The sequence below is a fragment of the Schistocerca americana genome, chromosome 7 (genome assembly GCF_021461395.2).
Source record: "Schistocerca americana isolate TAMUIC-IGC-003095 chromosome 7, iqSchAmer2.1, whole genome shotgun sequence".
Classification (NCBI taxonomy): domain Eukaryota; kingdom Metazoa; phylum Arthropoda; class Insecta; order Orthoptera; family Acrididae; genus Schistocerca; species Schistocerca americana.
In genome coordinates this window covers 198,829,169-198,852,665 of record NC_060125.1, presented here as the reverse complement: position 1 = coordinate 198,852,665, position 23,497 = coordinate 198,829,169, and positions in this window count along the sequence as shown.

Sequence of the window (23,497 nt, the reverse complement as noted above, 5' to 3'; positions counted from 1 at the left end):
ACACGAAAATAGTGTGACTGACACAGATGAGGAGATGGATCGGATCTTGAAGGTTGTGAGAAATCGACTTGTTGAGACTGCACACCAGTTTGTTAATGATTGTGGTGTCACTGCCAGACACCAAACCACACTTGCTAGGTGGTAGCCCTTAAATCGGCCGCGGTCTGTTGGTATACGTCGGACACTCGTGTCGCCACTATTAGTGATTGCAGACCGAGCGCCGCCACACGGCAGGTCTAGAAAGACTTCCTAGCACTCGCCCCAGTTGTACAACCGACTTTGCTAGCGATGGTTCACTGACAAAATACGTTCTCATTTGCCGAGACGATAGTTAGCATAGCCTTCAGCTACGTCATTTGCTACGACCTAGCAAGGCACCATTATCAGTTGCTATTTAGATTGTAAATAATGTACAGACAAGAGCTACGTTCACCATTAATGGATTAAAGTTAAGTATTCCACAAAGTATCCCATTTTTTCTGATGTATACATACCTTGTCCTGTTCCAGACCTCACGCCAGCCTGCGTGAGCTTAAACGCGTGCCTTTCGGCTTCCTTCAAACCCCGTGGGTTGGCTCCTGCCAATCCACAACAATGACAATCATAAAGTCGTACAACAGAAAGTCAGTAAGTCATTTGGAAATGAAAAAGGGTGTTCATTTCATTGTAATTTCATTTGGAAAATCCAGCAGCGTTCGATTGGCGTCCGTGGGTGAGTACGCAGAGCTGCAGTCATTGCTTGCATTTAAAGGGCAACGGGCTATGAAACGAAAGATAGTGACATTTGTAAGAGAATTTTCTAAATTTTAAAACAGAGGTAGGGCGCTTCCTTCAGAGAGAAGAAGGTGCAAAGTAAGCACAAAGCGGCATGCAGGTCTTGGGCCAATCGTGAACCAAGTTGGCGATATGTGAATCAGTAAATGCGGCGATGTAAACTCACTGTGGGGAAGAAGTTGTTGGTATAAGGACTAATGCGGATGGGTATAAATACAGTGAGTTTGATCGAATTGAATGCAAGGTCGCGTGAGGAGCTTATTAACAGAGTGTAAAAGCTTATACAGAGAGTACATTCCCTCGTCAGTGAGCGCTGGGAGCAAAGGGGACTGAGAAGAGTAATTTAACTATCTGCATCATAGGGCGCCAGGACCACCAAATATAGTGGAGTTACGTGAAGAAGGTGTTACCTTAAAATAGGGGCCCTCAACGGGGCTAAATCTAACATTCGTAGGTAATTTTCAGGTCCTGACATGTGACTAGAGGAGACGAGGTTACATATCAACGTAATCGAATAAGGATATGAGGCATTAGATCATGCCGAGAGAAGTCAGTACTTAAGGGATGTTAGCCGAGTAAGGTATTAATGTAACGCATGAAGAAACTTTATGTTTTCGAAAGATTTTGTCACAGCCCAATCGTCACAGAAGAAGAGGAACCCAATTAGAAGATTTGTAGGACTTTCAAGGAGGACATTTCTTAGAAGAACTTGAAAACTCATGAATATATATTGTGACCCCATCTGACAATGTAGGGAAACTTGAAGTACGAAGGACAAATGGAGACAATGTAGACAAAATGTAGCAAAGTGGATAACAGGTAAACACGGGCGTAGGTGAAGTGTAAGTAGAACAGTTTACTTTAGAATTAAAATTTTCTTCTACTAATCTGAGTCAATTCTGTACATCTGTGCCATTAGTGAGAGATGAAACGAAGTAGATGGTTCAAATGGCTCTGAGCACTATGGGACTCAACATCTTAGGTCATAAGTCCCCTAGAACTTAGAACTACTTAAACCTAACTAACCTAAGGACATCACACACACCCATGCCCGAGGCAGGATTCGAACCTGCGACCGTAGCAGCCCCGCGGTTCCGGACTGCAGCGCCAGAATCGCTAGACCACCGCGGCCGGCAAACGAAGTAGATTTCGAAGGGAGTAGGTGCCAATGTAATGAATGATGGAAATGTGCGCAAGTGGTGTAGGCTGTTTAATGAAGGAAGAAAAAGTGTTCATGAAGAGCTACCTGAGCGGTCTACTGTCATGAATGAAAACTTGACACAAAATGTTTATGACGCAGTTCGCCAAACAGGCTCTTCACTGTTAACGAGCTGCATCAGAAATTTCCGCAGGAATCAAGATCAGTAGTTTATCACTTTTGTACTGAGCAACTTCACAACAACAAAATGTGAGTGAGATGGGTACGAAAATTTTGAAAGAAGAGCACAAAACAAAGCAAATGACTCATTCTTTGTCCGCTATGGAGAGCTATCATCAGGATGGTGACGAGTTCTTTACTCACACTGTGACTGCTGACGAAACGTGGATTGCGTACTACACTCCAGAGAACTCACATCAATCCAATGAGAGAAATCACACAAACTCCACGACCAAACCACGAAAATTCAGACAGAACTTTCAACACCGAAAATCATTCTTCTGTTAGATTTTTTTCCAAGAGGAATGACAATTAATACTGAAAGGTGCTGTGAAACATTATGAAAGCTCAGGAGCTCTATTCACAATCGTCGGCGGGGACTACTTTGTAGCAGCGCTACTCTGGTTGACGACAATGCTCGACCTCGCACTACGGCAAGAATAAACATGCAACTGGACAAGTTTCATTGGGAATTTGCAGATCATCCACCATACAGCCCTGACTTACCACCATCAGACATTCACCTGCTTCCAAACGTGAAGGAACTTTTTGGTGGAAAGCGCATCGAAAATGATGACATCATGATAGAAACTAATTGATTTAATGGTCTGGTAGCAGAGTTGTTTCAAGCTGGGATCGAAAAGCTGTTTCCACAACTTGACAAGTGTCTAAATGTTCGTAGTGATTATGCTGAAAAGTGAAAAGTTGTGTATATTGTAGTTTGTGATACAATTTACGTTCATAAGTAAAGCTTGTCTTTGTCCATTACAAATCGGTTGCTGTCTTAAAAATGACCCTCTAGGAATAATATCTACATCATCTACATCTACATGGATACTCTGCAAATACCACTTAAGTGCCTGGCAGAGGGTTCATCGAAGTACCTTCAAAATTATTCTCTATTATTCTACTCTCGAAGAGCGAGCGGAAGAAATGAACAGCTACATCTTTTCGTGGGAATTATAATTTTTCTTATTTTATTATAATGGTCGTTTCTCCCTGTGTAGGTAGGAGTCAACAAAATATTTTCGCATTCGAAGGAGATATTAGGGGGTGTGATTGACATTTCGTAAGAGGGTTTCGCCGCAACGAGAAATGCCTTTGTTTTACTGGTGTCCATCCCAAATTTTGTATCATGTCAGTTCCTCTCACTCCCTTGTTTCGCGATAATACAAAACGTGCTGCCCTTCTTTGAAATTTTTCAATGTACTCCGGTAATCTTGTCTGGTAAGGACAGCACACAGCGCAGCAGTACTCCAAAAGGGGACGGATAAGCGTATTGCAGGCAGTCTCTTTAGTAGATCTGCTAAATTTTCTAAGTGTTCTGCTAAGAAGACGCAGTCATTGATTTGCCTTCCCCACAACTTTTCTACATGTTCTTTGAAATTTAAATTGTTCGTAATTGTAATTTCGAGGTATTTAGTTAAATTCACGGTCTTTAGACTAGATGATTTATCGTGTAACTGAAGTTTAACGGATTCCTTTTAACACTCATGTGGATGACCACACACTTTCATTATTTAAAAATGATTACCAATTTCTGTACCATTCTCAGTTGCTTTTGATACTATGTCTTTGAATTCAAGCCACATATGGTCTACACTTACATTGTTATTGTGGAAGGTGTGGAGATTGTCTCTCAGGAAGGTGTCAAATGAATTTTAACTGCTTTTTTAACAGTTATATTCTTCGTTCAGTTTTGTAGAATTTTTGGGTTACAATATTCAGTCTCTCTACGACAACCCTGTGATCGCTAATCCGTTATGATGCTCGTTATTAGCTCACGATTTTTTGTTGTTAAGAGGTCAAGTGTGTTTTCGCAAACGTTTACTATTCGCGTTGGCTCACGAACAAATTGTTTGAAATAATTTTCAGATAATGCGTTTCGCACAATGTCGGATGATATCTTTTGCGTACCTCCGGATTTAAACATGTATTTTTGTCAACATATCGAGGACTAACTGAAGTCACAACTCACTGTAATTGTTTAAGTCTGGTACGTTTCTTTCCGAAATTAAACTTACTCTAAGTTTTCTTTGAACCTTTCAGCAAATGGATCACCTGAGTTGGGAGGTCGGGAAAAGGATCCCATTACTAATTTATTCCGGTTGCCAAGAATGAACTCTGCCCATAATAACTCAGAGGATCTATCTGCTCCAATTCCGGTACAAGATGAACTACTTATAACAACTACAAACACGCCACCGCCAGCTGTGTTTAGCCTATCCATTCGGCACACAGTTATGTTCTTCTCCAAAACTTGAGCTGAACATATCTCAGGCTTCAGCCAGCTCTCAGTAAGTATAACGATTTGAGCATCTGTGCTTTCTATTAGGGCTTGGAGCTCTGGTACTTTCCCAACACAGCTACGACAGTTTACAATATTTATACCAGTGGTTCCTGTACCTACGCTCTTCGTATGCTCCACTGCACCCTTTGAGCCTTGAGTACATTTTGTATTTCCCCGAGACCCTCTAACCTAAAGAAACCGCCAAGTCAACGACACACAGATCCTGCTACCCGTGAAGCCGCCTCCTGCGTTAGAGAACTCCTTAGCTATTCAGCGGAACCCTAAACCCCACCACCAAATAAGGCAATAGAAGAATCTGTAGCCTACACGGTCGTAGAACCGTCTAAGTCTGTGATTGAGACCATCCTCTCGGCTTTGCACCAAAGGTCTGCAAATGGTGAACTCTGCTTTTCATCTCGGAAGCAAGACTGGTTGCCTTTACCACCTCTGTTAGTCACTCGAAACCAGAGAGAATCTCTTCTGATCTCAAGAGACAAACGTCAGTGCTACCGACGTGTGTCATCACCTGCAGCGGGCTGCCCCATTTGATCTTCAGGCCATGCGGAAGGACCATTTCTGTTTCTGGGATGACTCCACCCAGTACGCACATGGAGTGTACAGTGGCTTTCTTCCCCTACTTGGTCTCCTTGATGGTAGTTGTGATAGTGAAGGAATCTGGCGTGGACAGTCTCGTGTGGGCACTGACATACAGGGGAGCCGATCTATCCGAGATGAAGGGTACGAGGAAGGGTAAATACGGGAAAGCGTGAACTCGAGAACTCTGATGCCTCGGGTTCCAGTGCAGCTGTGTAGTGACCATCAGTGGACGTCCTGGATGAAAGCAAAATGATGCCGGTGTTCTGTCGAGAAGCACTTCGTGGTGGGCCAGTGCCTGTTGCTAAAGTGTCTGGAGGAGGTGAAACGCGAAACTTGCAAAAATGACAAAGCAAAAATGTCAGAAACCAACATCACCTCAGCAGAACGCAGGGAGAGAGAACGAAGACGCAGTCGTCCTAGCAGCTGTCAAAGGCAATGACGGTCCTGTTACGATCAGTTGTTTACTGGCGGAAGAGGAGATGCTATTACAGACCGATCTTACAAGCTAGTAGGGAAGAATCCTGCACGAGCTGTGATTAGGAAGACCACCTCACTCCTCTACATCTACATGATTACTCTGCAATTCACATTCAAGTGCTTTGCAGGGGGTTCATCGAACCACAATCATACTATCTCCCTACCATCCCACTCCCGAACAGCGCGCGGGAAAAACGAACACCTAAACCTTCCCTTTCGAGCTCTGATTTCTCTTATTTTATTTTCATGATCATTGCTATGTAGGTGACTGAAATTTCGTAAATAGATCTCACCGCGACGAAAAACGTCTTTGCTTTAACGACTTCCATCCCAACTCGCGTATCATATCTGCCACACTCTCTCCCCTATTACGTGATAATACAAAACGAGCTGCCCTTTTTTGCACCCTTTCGATGTCCTCCGTCAATCCCACCTGGTAAAGAGCCCACACAGCGCAGCAATACTCTAACAGAGAACGAACGAGTGTAGTGTAAGCTGTCTCTTTAGTGGACTTGTTGCATCTTCTAAGTGTCGTGCCAATGAAACGCAACCTTTGGCTCGCCTTCCCCACAATACTGTCTATGTGGTCATTCCAACTGGAGTTGTTCGTAATTTTTACACCCAGGTACTTAGTTCGATTGACAGCCTTGAGAATTGTACTATTTATCGAGTAATCGAGTTCCAACGGATATCATTTGGAACTCATGTGGATCACCTCACACTTTTCGCTATTTAGCGTCAGCTGCCACCTGTCACACCATACAGCAATCTTTTCTTAATCGCTTTGCAACTGATACTGGTCTTAGGATGACCTTACTAGATGGTAAATTAGAGCAGCATCTGCGAACAACCAAAGAGAACTGCTCAGATTGTCACCCAGGTCATTTATATAGATCAGGAACAGCAGAGGTCCCAGGACGCTTCCCTGGGGAACACCTGATATCACTTCAGTTTTACTCGATGATTTGCCGTCTATTACTACGAAGTGCGACCTTCCTGACAGGAAATCACGAATCCAGTCGCACAACTGAGACGATACCTCATATGCCCGCAGCTTGATTAGAAGTCGCTTGTGAGGAATACTGTCAAAAGCTTTCCGGAAATCTAGAAATACGGAATCAACTTGAGATCCCCCATCGATAGCGGCCATTACTTCGTGCGAATGAAGAGCTAGGTGCGCTGCACAAGAACGATGTTTTCTGAAACCATGCTGATTACGTATCAATAGATCGTTCCCTTCGAGGTGGTTCATAATGTTTGAATACAGTATATGCTCCAAAACCCTAGTAAAAACCAACGTCAATGCTATAGGTCTGCAGTTCGGTGGATTACTCCTACTATCCTTCTTAAACACTGGTGCGACCTGCGCAATTTTTCAATCTGCAGGTACAGATCCATCGGTGAGCGAGCGGTTGTATATGATTGCGAAGTAGGGAGCTATTGTATCAGCCTAATCTGAAAGGAACCTAATCGGTATACAATCTGGACCTGAAGACTTGCCCGTATCAAGCGATTTGAGTTGCTTCGCAACCCCTAAGGTATCTACTTCTAAGAAACTCATGCTAGCAGCTGTTCGTGTTTCAAATTCTGGAATATTCCATTCGTCTTCCCTGGTGAAGGAATTTCGGAAAACTGCATTCAATAGCTCCGCTTTAGCGGCACAGTCGTCTGTAACAGTGCCATCGGCACTGCGCAGCGAAGGTATTGACTGCGTGTTGCCGCTTGTGTACTTTACACACGACCAGAATTTCCTCGGATTTTCTACCAAATTTTGAGACAATGTTTCGTTGTGGAACCTATTAAAGGCATCTCGCATTGAAGTCCGTGCCAAATTTCGCGCGTCTGTGAACAACTCATGAATGGACAAGGATATGGTCAGAAAGCTGCATCCCAGAGTGTCGGTATATGGACTCCCAAAGATACACAAAAAGGAGTTCCACTGTGCCCAGTATTGGACGCAATAAGTTCACCAACATATAGAATAGCAAAACATCTGACACAGTTACTAAAGCGTGCTATGGGTCACTGCATGCACCATGTCAGAAACTGAACTGGGTTTATGAAGGTGTTCCAAGGGATACATCTGGACTCGGGTAACTTCATGGTCTGTTTCAACATCACGTCTGTCTTCGCACAGATGCCACCACAGGACCCCTTGATATCACTACAGACCCACTTAAATGAAGACACTGGGAACTGTTCTACCACATGCTCACTACCACCTACTTCCAATGTGCTGGAAAGTTCTACCAGAAATTAGACGATGTCACTAAGAAACGCCCCATTGCGCCAGGTGTTACAGACCTATATACGGAACTCATCGAGGAAATAGCTCTGAAAACATAATGGTGCTTGTTTAGTAATTGCCTAGTCTCTTTCGCCTTCCACATAAAGATAATGTGCCTGTTCCCTCATTCCTGTTTATCCTTCTCCATAAAGTCGTTTGAAATACCTATCGTGTCCCCTGCCGAACGTAGTCGTGCCACTAAAGTTCCAGTTAGATCCTGGTGGGCTTTGCTTAACACATCTGACTCACTCTCGGCGCAAACTTCCGTCACTTTGGCGTGCTAAGTTGCCACTGAGTCTACCTTTTGTTGGGGCCTTTCAATCTCACCATCTTCCCTCCGATTTCTAAACTTTTCATTTTCTTTGTGATCGATGGAATTTGGAGGGCTCAACTCCTTACCCAGTTTTACATGTCTCACATATCCGATCCTCGCTACACCTATATATATGTCTCCATCACCTCTCACAAGACGCTCCGGATCTTCATCTCAACTGCCATCAGCGTCATGACTTGGTAGCTCGTCTATTTCTAGGTCAAAACCCCTACACCTTTCACTGAAGTTGTTGCAGCTAATCATTCCATTCAAACATTCTCTGACACGCTCCGCGTTCCTCACATCCGTACAGTAGGTGTTCAGCACAACGACGTAATAAAATTCTCTCATATCATGCATATGCAAAACTCACAGATATAGATTAGAAACGCATGATTTTTCCCAGTAACATCTACACACCTGTTTAACAAGACAAAATATGCCATATAGGAGAAGAGTGATTCTTTACCTGCAGTCTCTCTCAAGTCTACTGCAGATCTCATCATTCTGTTAGAGTCATTTGAGTCTCTGGAGCTTAGAAAACTCTTGCAGTCACAGCGAAAATTTAGAGTGTCGAAAGACCGAAATTTCTTATATTCACTCAGAGAAATACCCCATTCCATTTTTACCAGCAAACTTGTTTTCTTAATTACACCCACTGCTAAACTCATCACAGCGGTTCTCTCCCCTCGACATTCCTCTGTTACACCTACTTCAGACATCGCACTGCCAACCAGTGACGCTTCTGCCACACCGAACAAAATTATATCGCTGAGCGAGTGTATGTTTCTCAATGTTACAATGAATTACATCTCCAGAATGTTACTACTGAATTTACTATCATCAGTAAGTGGTCCGCCACCCTTGAACTCAGCCTTATAGTCTGCTGATATACAGATATTATTGCGACAACATTACTGCCCGTGGTTGAAACCTTCTTAGAATCCTGCCCCTTACTCAGATCCTAGATTTCATTCACTCAAATTTTTCGCTAATTTTGTCCCTAATCTCTTGTCGAAAATGTCTATTTCCCTGTGACGTACGGTGACTGAATTACTAACGCCCTTACATACATAATCAAAGCAGAAAGGGAGCAAAGAGTGGACCAAGCACACAAAGCTAAAACAATAGTAAAATCTAGTAAATGCGCTGCAGTTTATACTTTATTATTACACCAGCTATTGAGAATTGCTTGTATAATCAGTGTGTTTGCTAAACTGCTGCTCACTTCAACTATCTATTCTATCTATTCTATTCATCAAAATTGCCCCAAATACTAGACATTACAAATTTCTGGCTACTACACAGAAGAACTAATTGTGGCAGGGGGAGCCCGTTGTCAAGAACATTAATTCAAACCCTGCCACGGTATAGCTAGTCTCTGATACGAAATTCACTAGGCTCAAGAATCAAATTTCGTACTGTTCTCTGACACGCAGGACCTAGTGTTTCAGGGGGCACCCATAACCTAGTGGATAGAAAAATGTCACGCCTTAGGTCACGCTACCAACTCCTACTCTGGAAACAACTAATGAAGTGACCGTAGCAACTATGTTATTGTGGTAGTTTCATGTAGTACAATAGGGAACAAGGTTACTTTACTAAATAAAAGTCAAAAGTGCAGGTATCTTAATCATGTGCCAACGACAGATATTTTCTCAAGTACTAAGATGAGTGATTATCAGACAACACATCGCTCCTGCATGACGCACCATCGCTTCGTTCGCAAGTAGCACCTGCAGATAGTTTTCTATCCCTGTGAGCATCCGTGAGTCATCGGCGCTGATATCAGAATCTGCCCCACCACCCAGTGCAGTTCGGAAGACTCCAGTCGCGAACCAAAACCAAATGATACTCACTGTTTCAGTTTTGAACATGGCTGTTGTTCAGTAACCGCATACTAGTTTCAATACAAGATTAATCTGCCAACGGGTTGCATATAATCGTAAGTTACATTGACCTGGGTTTCGACTCCTAATAGTGATGTTTTGATCAGAACGAACAGTTGCTTAATCGTAAAATTACTTTGCTAAAAAGCAGTAGTCAGAATTTGGAGCAGCGATGCTCAAGTCAAAAGTAAAACAAAACGTTGTCTTCTTCTACGCCGTTCTCCTAAACTAAATTGGTGATCCCTTGATGCCTCAGAGCATGTCCTACCAACCGATCCCTTCTTCTAGTCAAGTTGTGCCACAAACTCCCCTTCTCCCCAATTCTACTCAATACCTCCTCATTAGTTATGTGATCTACCCATCTAATCTTCAGCATTTTTCTGTAGCACCACATTTCGAAAGCTTCTATTCTATTCTCGTCCAAACTATTTATCGTCCATGATCCACTTCCATACATGGCTAGACTCCATAGAAATACTTTCAGAAACGACTTCCTGAGACTTAAATCTATACTCGATGTTAACAAACTTCTCTTCTTCAGAGACGCTTTACTTGGCATTGCCAGTCTACATTTTATGTCCTCTCTACTTCGACCATCATCAGTTATTTCGCTCCCCAAATAGGGAAACTCATTTACTACTTTAACTGTCTCATTTCCTAATCTAATTCCCTCAGCACCACCCGACTTAATTCGACTACATTACATTATCCTAGTTTTGCTTTTGTTGATGTTCATCTTATATCCTCCTTTCAAGTCACTGTCCATTACGTTCAACTGCTCTTCCAAGTCCTTTGCTGTCTCTGACATAATTTCAATGTCGTCGGCGAACCTAAAAGTTTTTATTTCTTCTCCATGGATTTTAATGCCTACTCCGAACTTCTCTTTTTTTTTTTTTTGCTTTACTGGTTGCTCAACATACAGATTCAATAACATCTTGGAGAGGCTACAACCCTGTCTCACTCCCTTCCCAGCCACTGCTTCCTTTTCATGTCCCATAGACTCTTATAACTGCCACCTGGTTTCTGTACAAACTGTAAATAGCCTTTCGCTCCCTGCATTTTAACCCTGCCACCTTCAGAAAATGAAAGATACTATTGCATTCAACATTGTCAAAAGCCTTCTCTAAGTCTACAAATGCTAGAAACGTAGGTTTGCCTTTCCTTAATCTATCTTCTAATATAAGTCGTAGGGTCAGTAATACCTCACGTGTTCCAGTATTTCTACGGAATCCAAACTGATCCTCACTGAGGTCGTCTTCTACAAGTTTTTCCATTCGTCTGTAAATAATTCGCGTTATTATTGTGCATCCGTGACTTATTAAACTGATAGTTCGTTAATTTTCACGTCTGCCAACACCTGCTTTCTTTGGAATTGGAATTATAATCATAATGGTGATGATAATAGTAATAGTAATTAATTTCCATTACCGTAATGAGCATTGAGGGGCCAGTGGAACACGCTCACAACAAAACTCACCCCTCCAACTTTCCATGCAGGCATCGAGTGTTTTTCCCACAGGAATGCATGTCACAAGCCAAACAGGTAGCATTAAGTGCTCTACGCTTTCATGAGATACTGGAGAAGATATTATCCGTCGTGAAAAACTCTGCCACTACAGTTCTAAACATCACCACTTTTATCAAAGTGGGTCTCCCTCATGGCTGGCGGAGTAGTGCTGAAATCTCTGTTATCTCACCCAGATGGTCGCTGTGTATCGATCACCATTAGTTTCTAAAAACAAGGTTTTCTTAAGCTAGTCTGCAGAGCAGCAGTGCGCGCCACACCCTGCAGTCTGCAGATGAAGTAAGACGTAGTTGTCATGGCTCCCTTGCGAGTATCTTGTGCCGCGTGGGATTAGCCGAGCGGTCTAAGGGCGCTGCAGTCATGGACTGTGCGGCTGGTCCCGGCGGAGGTTCGAGTCCTCCCTCGGGCATGGGTCTGTGTGTTTGTCCTTAGGATAATTTAGGTTAAGTAGTGTGTAAGCTTAGGGACTGATGACCTTAGCAGTCAAGTCCCATAAGATTTCACACACATTTGAACATTTTTCGAGTATCTTGTCTAACCGACGGCATCGTCTCATCTTACATCCTAAGTCCAGCAATTTTCCAGAGAGGAAGACTATCGCAAACTCCTCCCCCCTCCCCTCCTCAGCTAGGACACACAGCCTTTTTGCGAAAGCCAACCCGCAGCACACTGTACACTGTACCACATGCACCAAAGTTACGCTAAATGCAACAAGAATGTAATTACATGGAATTAGCTGAAGAACCTTCTGCGTATGAAACCCAGAATGCACTTATTTTCCACTTGTAACTTAATAATATATTAAAATGAAAACGAACTCACGTATACTCGATCTGAATTACCATAAAAACTGACTTAAAAATCAGAAGATAGGCCCAGACAAGGTTGATACCTCTCAAGTTTAGGTGTGGTAGTGCAGACTTCCATTTACATATCCCCAACAAGATTAAGGTATTGATCCATAAATGACAAATGATTATCCTGTACACACTATTTTGGTTAAAATATGTATTATATATCTTTTTTAGATTACTTTTTGAAGTATTACTCCAAACGAACACTGAAAGTACAATGAAAACTTTATTCTTTGAAATACATGCTGTTATTCGAGAACCGCTGTGATGAGTTTAGCAGTGGGTGTAATTAAGAAAACAAGTTTGCTGGTAAAAATGGAATGGGGTATTTGCGAAAGCAAAGAGAGCTCCACTCCAAGTTTAAACGCAGCCAAAACCTCTCAGACAAACAGAAGCTAAACGATGTCAAAGTTAGCGTAAGGAGGGCTATGCGTGAAGCGTTCATTGAATTCGAAAGTAAAATTCTATGTACCGACTTGACAGAAAATCCTAGGAAGTTCTGGTCTTACGTTAAATCAGTAAGTGGCTCGAAACAGCATATCCAGACACTACGGGATGATGATGGCATTGAAACAGAGGATGACACGCGTAAAGCTGAAATACTAAACACCTTTTTCCAAAGCTGTTTCACAGAGGAAGACCGCACTGCAGTTCCTTCTCTAAATCCTCGCACAAACGAAAAAATGGCTGACATCGAAATAAGTGTCCAAGGAATAGAAAAGCAACTGGAATCACTCAATAGAGGAAAGTCCACTGGACCTGACGGGATACCAATTCGATTCTACACAGAGTACGCGAAAGAACTAGCCCCCCTTCTAACAGCCGTGTACCGCAAGTCTCTAGAGGAACGGAGGGTTCCAAATGATTGGAAAAGAGCACAGATAGTCCCAGTCTTCAAGAAGGGTCGTCGAGCAGATGCGCAAAACTATAGACCTATATCTCTTACGTCGATCTCTTGTAGAATTTTAGAACATGTTTTTTGCTCGCGTATCATGTCATTTCTGGAAACCCAGAATCTACTAGGTAGGAATCAACATGGATTCCGGAAACAGCGATCGTGTGAGACCCAACTCGCCTTACTTGTTCATGAGACCCAGAAAATATTAGATACAGGCTCCCAGGTAGATGCTATTTTTCTTGACTTCCGGAAGGCGTTCGATACAGTTCCGCACTGTCGCCTGATAAACAAAGTAAGAGCCTACGGAATATCAGACCAGCTGTGTGGCTGGATTGAAGAGTTTTTAGCAAACAGAACACAGCATGTTGTTATCAATGGAGAGACGTCTACAGACGTTAAAGTAACCTCTGGCGTGCCACAGGGGAGTGTTATGGGACCATTGCTTTTCACAATATATATAAATGACTTAGTAGATAGTGTCGGAAGTTCCATGCGGCTTTTCGCGGATGATGCTGTAGTATACAGAGAAGTTGCTGCATTAGAAAATTGTAGCGAAATACAGGAAGATCTGCAGCGGATAGGCACTTGGTGCAGGGAGTGGCAACTGACCCTTAACATAGACAAATGTAATGTATTGCGAATACATAGAAAGAAGGATCCTTTATTGTATGATTATATGATAGCGGAACAAACACTGGTAGCAGTTACTTCTGTAAAATATCTGGGAGTATGCGTACGGAACGATTTGAAGTGGAATGATCATATAAAACTAATTGTTGGTAAGGCGGGTACCAGGTTGAGATTCATTGGGAGAGTGCTTAGAAAATGTAGTCCATCAACAAAGGAGGTGGCTTACAAAACACTCGTTCGACCTGTACTTGAGTATTGCTCATCAGTGTGGGATCCGTACCAGGTCGGGTTGACGGAGGAGATAGGGAGGATCCAGGGAAGAGCGGCGCGTTTCGTCACTGGGTTGTTTGGTAACCGTGATGGCGTTACGGAGATGTTTAATAAACTCGAGTGGCAGACTCTGCAAGAGAGGCGCTCTGCATCGCGGTGTAGCTTGCTCGCCAGGTTTCGAGAGGGTGCGTTTCTGGATGAGGTATCGAATATATTGCTTCCCCCTACTTATACTTCCCGAGGAGATCACGAATGTAAAATTAGAGAGATTAGAGCGCGCACGGAGGCTTTCAGACAGTCGTTCTTCCCGCGAACCATACGCGACTGGAACAGGAAAGGGAGGTAATGACAGTGGCACGTAAAGTGCCCTCCGCCACACACCGTTGGGTGGCTTGCGGAGTATCAATGTAGATGTAGATGTAGATGAACAAGAATAATTGAAACCTCTCTGTAAAGTTTCCTTCTTTTTTTTCTTTTACAAATTCCGGTTGTGTAATCACATGAGATGAGAAACATAAAGAAAAAAAAAATTTTCGCTTCTGTAAGTAAAGCAGTGATATTTGAAGCCTAAAAGTTTGTTTGTTCCTTCCCAGCTGTTACACAGTACAATACCTGAAGTGTTTGCTTTCAATGTAGTGAATGGCAAATCAACTGTTACGTTGCTATGATCATTTTCAACACATGCCATGAATGATGCGCCCAGACCTTTTACTTAGAAGAAGACACTATTAAATACTTAAAAACCGAATCTATTTTAAAGGGTCAAAGAAACCAGTACTCTGATGATAAGACGTAAATTAGAAATTTCAGTAAAGCATTTATGTAATGGATTACTATAGATGATTTTACTATTTCAATGTTGAAGTTAGATTTATGGAAGGCAGATGCACTAAATAACATACACAGTTTATTAAAATAAATTCTTTTACTTGTCCTCATATAGTTTGAAAACAATCGGTAGTGGTTAAGACATTATTCTTTTATAATCGTTGGGTTTCTGTCTAAGTTTCATTCGTATACAGTGTGGTCCATTGACAGTGACCGGGCCAAATATCTCACGAAATAAGCATCAAACGAAAAAACTACAAAGAACGAAACTCGTCTAGCTTGACGGGGGAAACCAGATGGCGCTATGGTTAGCCCGCTAGATGGCGCTGCCATAGGTCAAACGGATATCAACTGCGGTTTTTTTAAAATAGGAACCCCCATTTTTATGACATATTCCTGTAGTACGTAAAGAAATGATAGATTGCGCTGTAATAGTCACAAACATCTGGCTCACAATTTTAGACGAACAGTTGGTAACATGTAGGTTTTTTAAATTAAAATACAGAACGTAGATACGTTTGAACATATTATTTCGGTTGTTCCAATGTCATACATGTACCTTTGTAAACTTATCATTTCTGAGAACGCATGCTGTTTGAGCGTGATTACGTGTAAATACAACATTAATGCAATAAATGCACAAAATGATGTCCGTCAACCTCAATTCATTTGGCCATACGTGTAACGACATTCCTCTCAACAGCGAGTAGTTCGTCTTCCGTAATGTTCGCACATGATTTGACAATGCTGTGACGCATGTTGTCAGTCGTTGTCGGTGGATCACGATAGCAAATATCCTTCTACTATCTCCACAGAAACAAATCCGGGCCGGCCCCGGTGGTCTAGCGGTTCTAGGCGCTCAGTCCGGAGCCGCGCGACTGCTACGGTCGCAGGTTCGAATCCTGCCTCGGGCATGGATGTGTGTGATGTCCTTAGGTTAGTTATGATTAAGTAGTTCTAAGTTCTAGGGGACTGATGACCATAGATGTTAAGTCCAACAGTGCTCAGAGCCATTTGAACCATTTTGAACAAATCCGGGGGCGTCAGAACCGGTGAGCGTGCGGGCCATGGTATAGTGCTTCGACGACCAATCCACCTGTCATGAAATATGCAATTCAATACCGCTTCAACCGCACGAAAGTTCTGTTCCGGATATCCATCATGTTGGCAGTACATCGCCATTCTGTCATGCAGTGAAACATCTTGTAGTAACATCGGTAGAACATTACGTACGAAATCAGCATACATTGCACCATTTAGATTGCCATCGATAAAATGGGAGCCAATTACCTTTCCTTTCATAATGCCGCACCATACATTAACTCGCCAAGGTCGCTGTTGTTCCACTGGTCGTAGCCATCGTGGATTTTCCGTTGCCCAATAGCGCATATTATGGCGGTTTACGTTACCGCTGTTGGTGAAAGACGCTTTGTCGCTAAATAGAAAGCCTGCAAAAAATCTATCATCGTCCCGTAATTTCTCTTGTGCCCAGTGGCAGAACTGTACACGACGTTCAAGGTCGTCGCCATGCAATTCCTGGTGCATAGAAATATGGTATGGGTGCAATCGACGCTGATGTAGAATTCTCAACACCGACATTTTTGAGAATCCCGATTCTCGCGGAATTTGTCTGTTACAGCAGCTACAACACCTACCTGGGCATCATCATTTGTTGCAGCTCGTGGTTGACGTTTCACATGTGGCTGAACACATTCTGTTTCCTTAAATGACGTAACTATCCGGCTAACGGTCCGGACACTTGCATGATGTCGTCCAGGATACCGAGCAGCATACATAGCACACGCCCGTTGGAAATTTTGATCACAATAGCCATATATCAACACAATATCGACCTTTTCCGGAATTGGTAAACAGTCCATTTTGAAACGGTTTATGTATCACGAAGCAAATACTGTCTGCTCTGGCGGAATGTTACGTGATACCAAGTACTTACACGTTTGTGACTATTACAGCGCCATCTATCACAAAGCTAAAAAAGTGGTCCAACTAAAACATTCATATTTCTTTACTTACTACACGAATGTATAATAAAAACTGGCGGTTCCTATTTTTAAAAAACGCAGTTGATATCTGTTTGACCTATGGCAGCGCCACCTAGCGGGCCAACCATAGCGCCTTCTGGTTTCGCCCTTCAAGCTAGACGAGTTTTGTTCTTAGTAGTTTTTTCGGTTGATGCTTGTTTCTTGAGATATTTGGCCCGGTCACTAACATTGGACCACCCTGTATAGTTATTGTTGTGTTGGCAGAAGAGCCAACACCGCGTTACTAGTGAAGGCCGAAATGCACGCGTCTTAGCTCACGCAGGCTGGCGTGAGGAGGGAAAAACTATATTGACGTGAGGTCTGGAACATGACAAGGAATTAGAAGTCAGAAAGCGGACGTAATTAGTTTGATTCTTAGCTTTAATCCATTAATGATGAACGTCGCTCTGAACGGTACTTGATTCACAATATTATCTGTTCAGAATACATTGATGTAGTAACTGAATATGGCGCCTTCCTAGGTCGTAGCAAATGACGTAGCTGAAGGCTATGCTAAACTGTCGTCTCGACAAATGAGAGCGTATGTAGTCAGTGAGCCATTGCTAGCAAATTCGACTGTACAACTGGGGCGAGTGATAGGGAGTCTCTCTAGACTAGACCTGCCGTGTGGCGGCGCTCGGTCTGCAATCACTGATAGTGGCGACACGCGGGTCCGTCGTATACTAACGGACCGCGGCCGATTTAAAGGCTACCACCTAGCAAGTGTGGTGTCTGGCGGTGACACCACAGTTATGATCTACTCATTCATACGACGCACTGTGAACAGAAAGACCAGACATCGTGCACACATTCTTACGTTTTTGAACCTCATTTCTTCTCGTAATTACGAGGTAAGAGCGTAGTGACATTTTCTCATGCAGCTCTTTATATGTTGGATATTGAAGCGAGTAATTGATGCAGGCCTAAAAAAACTAGGTTGGTGCGTAAATTAATAGAAATTTTATTTGCTGCGTTGTTAATAAATTTGCCAGTTGTCGTTTTATATTAAAATGTTCTTACCATTAGTTAACGAATGTGGCCTGTTTGAAGATTACGAGGACTGTAGATCAAGCAATAGAGAATGGAGTGTGAAATGGGAAAGAGACTAATGTTTATGATACTCTGTTCTCTTAGGATGTAATAGACGGTTGCTGGCAATGGAGGCCGCAGGAAAGATTTTGTCGCTTATGGAATAAGTTCATAGAAGAAAGGAAGTAAAAAAGCTGTATACTAATTTGAAGTAGAATCGTTTCGACGTGTATTACTCGCCCTTCAATAATAGTAACTGGCTTAAATGAATGATGTTTTCATGGTTTACCAATATGGAATACACAATTACTCGAAATCGTGAGGTATGACCATTTAACCTCCGTGCGAGACTTCCTCTCAGTGTCGGGCGAAAATGAAAGAAAGGAACCTTAACGTTAAACGTGCCGTCAGTTATAAGGTCATTACAGACAAATCAGAAGCTAAGATTGAGAAGAGAATCAACTTTTGCCCTTTCGCAGGAAACATCCCAACCTTCGCCTTCATCGATTTAAGGAAATGACGGAAAACCTACATCACTATTGTCCGACAGGAATTTGAACCACGGTGAATTAACTTTCTGAAATACACAGAACAGCATGTTTTTTTTTTACCTTTGTAACTAGGAGTCGAACCTGAATCGTAGTAATGAATACTTTTGAGATTCGCAGAAGACGGCCTAAACATCATAAATTAGGAGGAATTATTTGGGTGGCCTAGCTCGTCAATAGCTGTTGTAATTATTTTTTTCTGTCTTATGCTTGTCGCAAACTGAACAGCTTCTTAGCTGGACTCAATTCAACAGCAGCTGTTTGTTGTGTGATTATAGCCTATACCGAATCTCCGATAGAAAAAAAAAGTTACTCAACTACACTCCTGGAAATTGAAATAAGAACACCGTGAATTCATTGTCCCTGGAAGGGGAAACTTTATTGACACATTCCTGGGGTCAGATACATCACATGATCACACTGACACAACCACAGGCACATAGACACAGGCAACAGAGCATGCACAATGACGGCACTAGTACAGTGTATATCCACCTTTCGCAGCAATGGAGGCTGCTATTCGCCCATGGAGACGATCGTAGAGATGCTGGATGTAGTCCTGTGGAACGGCTTGCCATGCCATTTCCACCTGGCGCCTCAGTTGGACCAGCGTTCGTGCTGGACGTGCAGACCGCGTGAGACGACGCTTCATCCAGTCCCAAACTTGCTCAATGGGGGACAGATCCGGAGATCTTGCTGGCCAGGGTAGTTGACTTACACCTTCTAGAGCACGTTGGGTGACACGGGATACATGCGGACGTGCATTGTCCTGTTGGTACAGCAGGTTCCCTTGCCGGTCTAGGAATGCTAGAACGATGGGTTCGATGACGTTTTGGATGTACCGTGCACTATTCAGTGTCCCCTCGACGATCACCAGTGATGTACGGCCAGTGTAGGAGATCGCTCCCCACACCATGATGCCGGGTGTTGGCCCTGTGTGCCTCGGTCGTATGCAGTCCTGATTGTGGCGCTCACCTGCACGGCGCCAAACACGCATACGACCATCATTGGCACCAAGGCAGAAGCGACTCTCATCGCTGAAGACGACACGTCTCCATTCGTCCCTCCATTCACGCCTGTCGCGACACCACTGGAGGCGGGCTGCACGATGTTGGGGCGTCAGCGGCAGACGGCCTAACGGTGTGCGGGACCGTAGCCCAGCTTCATGGAGACGGTTGCGAATGGTCCTCGCCGATACCCCAGGAGCAACAGTGTCCCTAATTTGCTGGGAAGTGGCGGTGCGGTCCCCTACGGCACTGCGTAGGATCCTACGGTCTTGGCGTGCATCCGTGCGTCACTGCGGTCCGGTCCCAGGTCGACGGGCACGTGCACCTTCCGCCGACCACTGGCGATAACATCGATGTACTGTGGAGACCTCACGCCCCACGTGTTGAGCAATTCGGCGGTACGTCCACCCGGCCTCCCGCATACCCACTATACGCCCTCGCTCAAAGTCCCTCAACTGCACATACGGTTCACGTCCACGCTGTCGCGGCATGCTACCGGTGTTAAAGACTGCGATGGAGCTCCGTATGCCACGGAAAACTGGCTGACTTTGACGGCGGCGGTGCACAAATGCTGCGCAGCAAGCGCCATTCGACGGCCAACACTGCTGTTCCTGGTGTGTCCGCTGTGCCGTGCGTGTGATCATTGCTTGTACAGCCCTCTCGCAGAGTCCGGAGCAAGTATGGTGGGTCTGACACACCGGTGTCAATGTGTTCTTTTTTCCATTTCCAGGAGTGTATATGTTAATTGAAGCAACATCCCATGAACCCACACACTACATCGTCGTCCCATCATTTTTGGTAAATTATTTATACTGTTAGTAGTTTGTTTTTCTGAATGTAAATTCTTGTTGGAACTAAATTCCTTTGTGTAGGCTGACTCCTACAGAGAAGATGACAGCAATCAGCCACTTTTTACAATGCCATTTATTAATTTAAACAGTGCCATGGCCGGTTTCAAACCTGTAGAATCTCTTCAGACGGCTAGTTCACGTTAAAATATATTTTGCAGTCGCTTCCCCTTTTTGTTTTCCCAAATGACGAAATTTCCTTGGAACGGTGTGCCCTTCAACTAAAATAACACAGGAGATAATGTCTTTTTAACTGTAATTGTGCCTCACAACGATTCTGAATGATGTAAACAAAATTATTAAAATGAAGATGTTTCGGTTACTTATGTTGAAAAATGGGGGCCATTGCGTTCCAGTTCTGACTGCTTGTGATCATGCAGCAGCGAAGAGTGTATGAAAGACTTTCTATATGTTTATGCATCCACATAATCTACAGCGCCACTCACACATCAAGACGTTTCAGCACAAGGAAGTACGTATACAAAGATGGCGATGTCACAACCATAACAATGCCAAAGACTTCCACTCTCAGAGGTACATTGATATATATGTAGTTGTCATAGTAGTAATTTATAAATTTCTAACTTTCCATTACTTTCCGTTTACATTAAAACAGAACTGATAAAATTAATATAAATAAATACAGCAGCCAGTTTGTTACAAAGTGTTACTGAAGTGATGTTATGTAAATATTAAGGTATACATTGGAACCAAAGTAAATGATAAGGGATGGAGGTACATAAACAAATATTGCAATAGTGAACATATTATGTAAATATTATGGCATACATTGGGAGCAAAGTGAATGTTTTGGGATGGACGTACATAATAAATACTACAACGATGGACATTACATTGATTCTCTAACACTCTGTTCGGAGACTCATTACATGTTTCAGCCACACAAATGACCGTCTGAGTCTTTACAACTTGGCTACATTTAGTTGCAAGCTCTGAAACTCGTCGTTGATTTAGTGATGATGCAGGACGAAATGGACAGCATCATAGCTACGCCCGCAAGGGCAGAGGTACAAAGCGTGATATAGAATAAAAGCGTGAAACACGTTGCACAGAAGACGAAATGAAGAGCGGAGTTTATGTTAAGGAAACTGTGTAAGAAATGGTAGTACAGTCTAAGGTAAGAGGGTATGGTGGTAAGTCTTTGGTTTTTTCTAGTTAAAATGTATGTCGATTAATTCGGATGTTTAGGCACTGAACCTTATTCTATTCAATATGTGTTGTAGTAATTGCGGAGCAGTACTATTGGGTTCCACTTTTTTATGGGAATATGGCTCAAGGAAATAGCGAAGTCACTCCGAAATACACTCCTGGAAATTGAAATTAGAACACCGTGAATTCATTGTCCCAGGAAGGGAAACTTTATTGACACATTCCTGGGGTCAGATACATCACACTGACAGAACCACAGGCACATAGACACAGGCAACAGAGCATGCACAATGTCGGCACTAGTACAGTGTATATCCACCTTTCACAGCAATGCAGGCTGCTATTCGCCCATGGAGACGATCGTAGAGATGCTGGATGTAGTCCTGTGGAACGGCTTGCCATGCCATTTCCACCTGGCGCCTCAGTTGGACCAGCGTTCGTGCTGGACGTGCAGACCGCGTGAGACGACGCTTCATCCAGTCCCAAACATGCTCAATGGGGGACAGATCCGGAGATCTTGCTGGCCAGGGTAGTTGACTTACACCTTCTAGAGCACGTTGGGTGGCACGGGATACATGCGGACGTGCATTGTCCTGTTGGAACAGCAAGTTCCCTTGCCGGTCTAGGAATGGTAGAACGATGGGTTCGATGACGGTTTGGATGTACCGTGCACTATTCAGTGTCCCCTCGACGATCACCAGTGGTGTACGGCCAGTGTAGGAGATCGCTCCCCACACCATGATGCCGGGTGTTGGCCCTGTGTGCCTCGGTCGTATGCAGTCCTGATTGTGGCGCTCACCTGCACGGCGCCAAACACGCATACGACCATCATTGGCAACAAGGCATAAGCGACTCTCATCGCTGAAGACGATACGTCTCCATTCGTCCCTCCATTCACGCCTGTCGCGACACCACTGGAGGCGGGCTGCACGATGTTGGGGTGTGAGCAGATGACGGCCTAACGGTGTGCGGGACCGTAGCCCAGCTTCATGGAGACGGTTGCGAATGGTCCTCGCCGATACCCCAGGAGCAACAGTGTCCCTAATTTGCTGGGAAGTGGCGGTGCGGTCCCCTACGGCACTGCGTAGGATCCTACGGTCTTGGCGTGCATCCGTGCGTCGCTGCGGTCCGGTCCCAGGTCGATGGGCACGTGCACCTTCCGCCGACCACTGGCGACAACATCGATGTACTGTGGAGACCTCACGCCCCACGTGTTGAGCAATTCGGCGGTACGTCCACCCGGCCTCCCGCATGCCCACTATACGCCCTCGCTCAAAGTCCGTCAACTGCACATACGGTTCACGTCCACGCTGTCGCGGCATGCTACCAGTGTTAAAGACTGCGATGGAGCTCCGTATGCCACGGAAAACTGGCTGACACTGACGGCGGCGGTGCACAAATGCTGCGCAGCAAGCGCCATTCGACGGCCAACACCGCGGTTCCTGGTGTGTCCGCTGTGCCGTGCGTGTGATCATTGCTTGTACAGCCCTCTCGCAGTGTCCGGAGCAAGTATGGTGGGTCTGACACACCGGTGTCAATGTGTTCTTTTTTACATTTCCAGGAGTGTACATTCGGATCAATCTACAATTCGGCAATAGCCCGGCCAGGAACTTTTCCCACAAAATTCACCTTTACCTTTATGAAAATACTTGCACAAGATGGGGTCGCAGGGAAATCTGCATTAAATCTATTTCAGGACTGCTGACAACAAAAATAACAATAGCAACAGCAACAACATGCATAAAAAGTACGAGCAGATGTGGTTTGTATTATTTCAACTCGGATCAGAGTATCTTATATCCTCTTCTTGCAAAGACATTTTCCATTACAATACGCAAGTTTG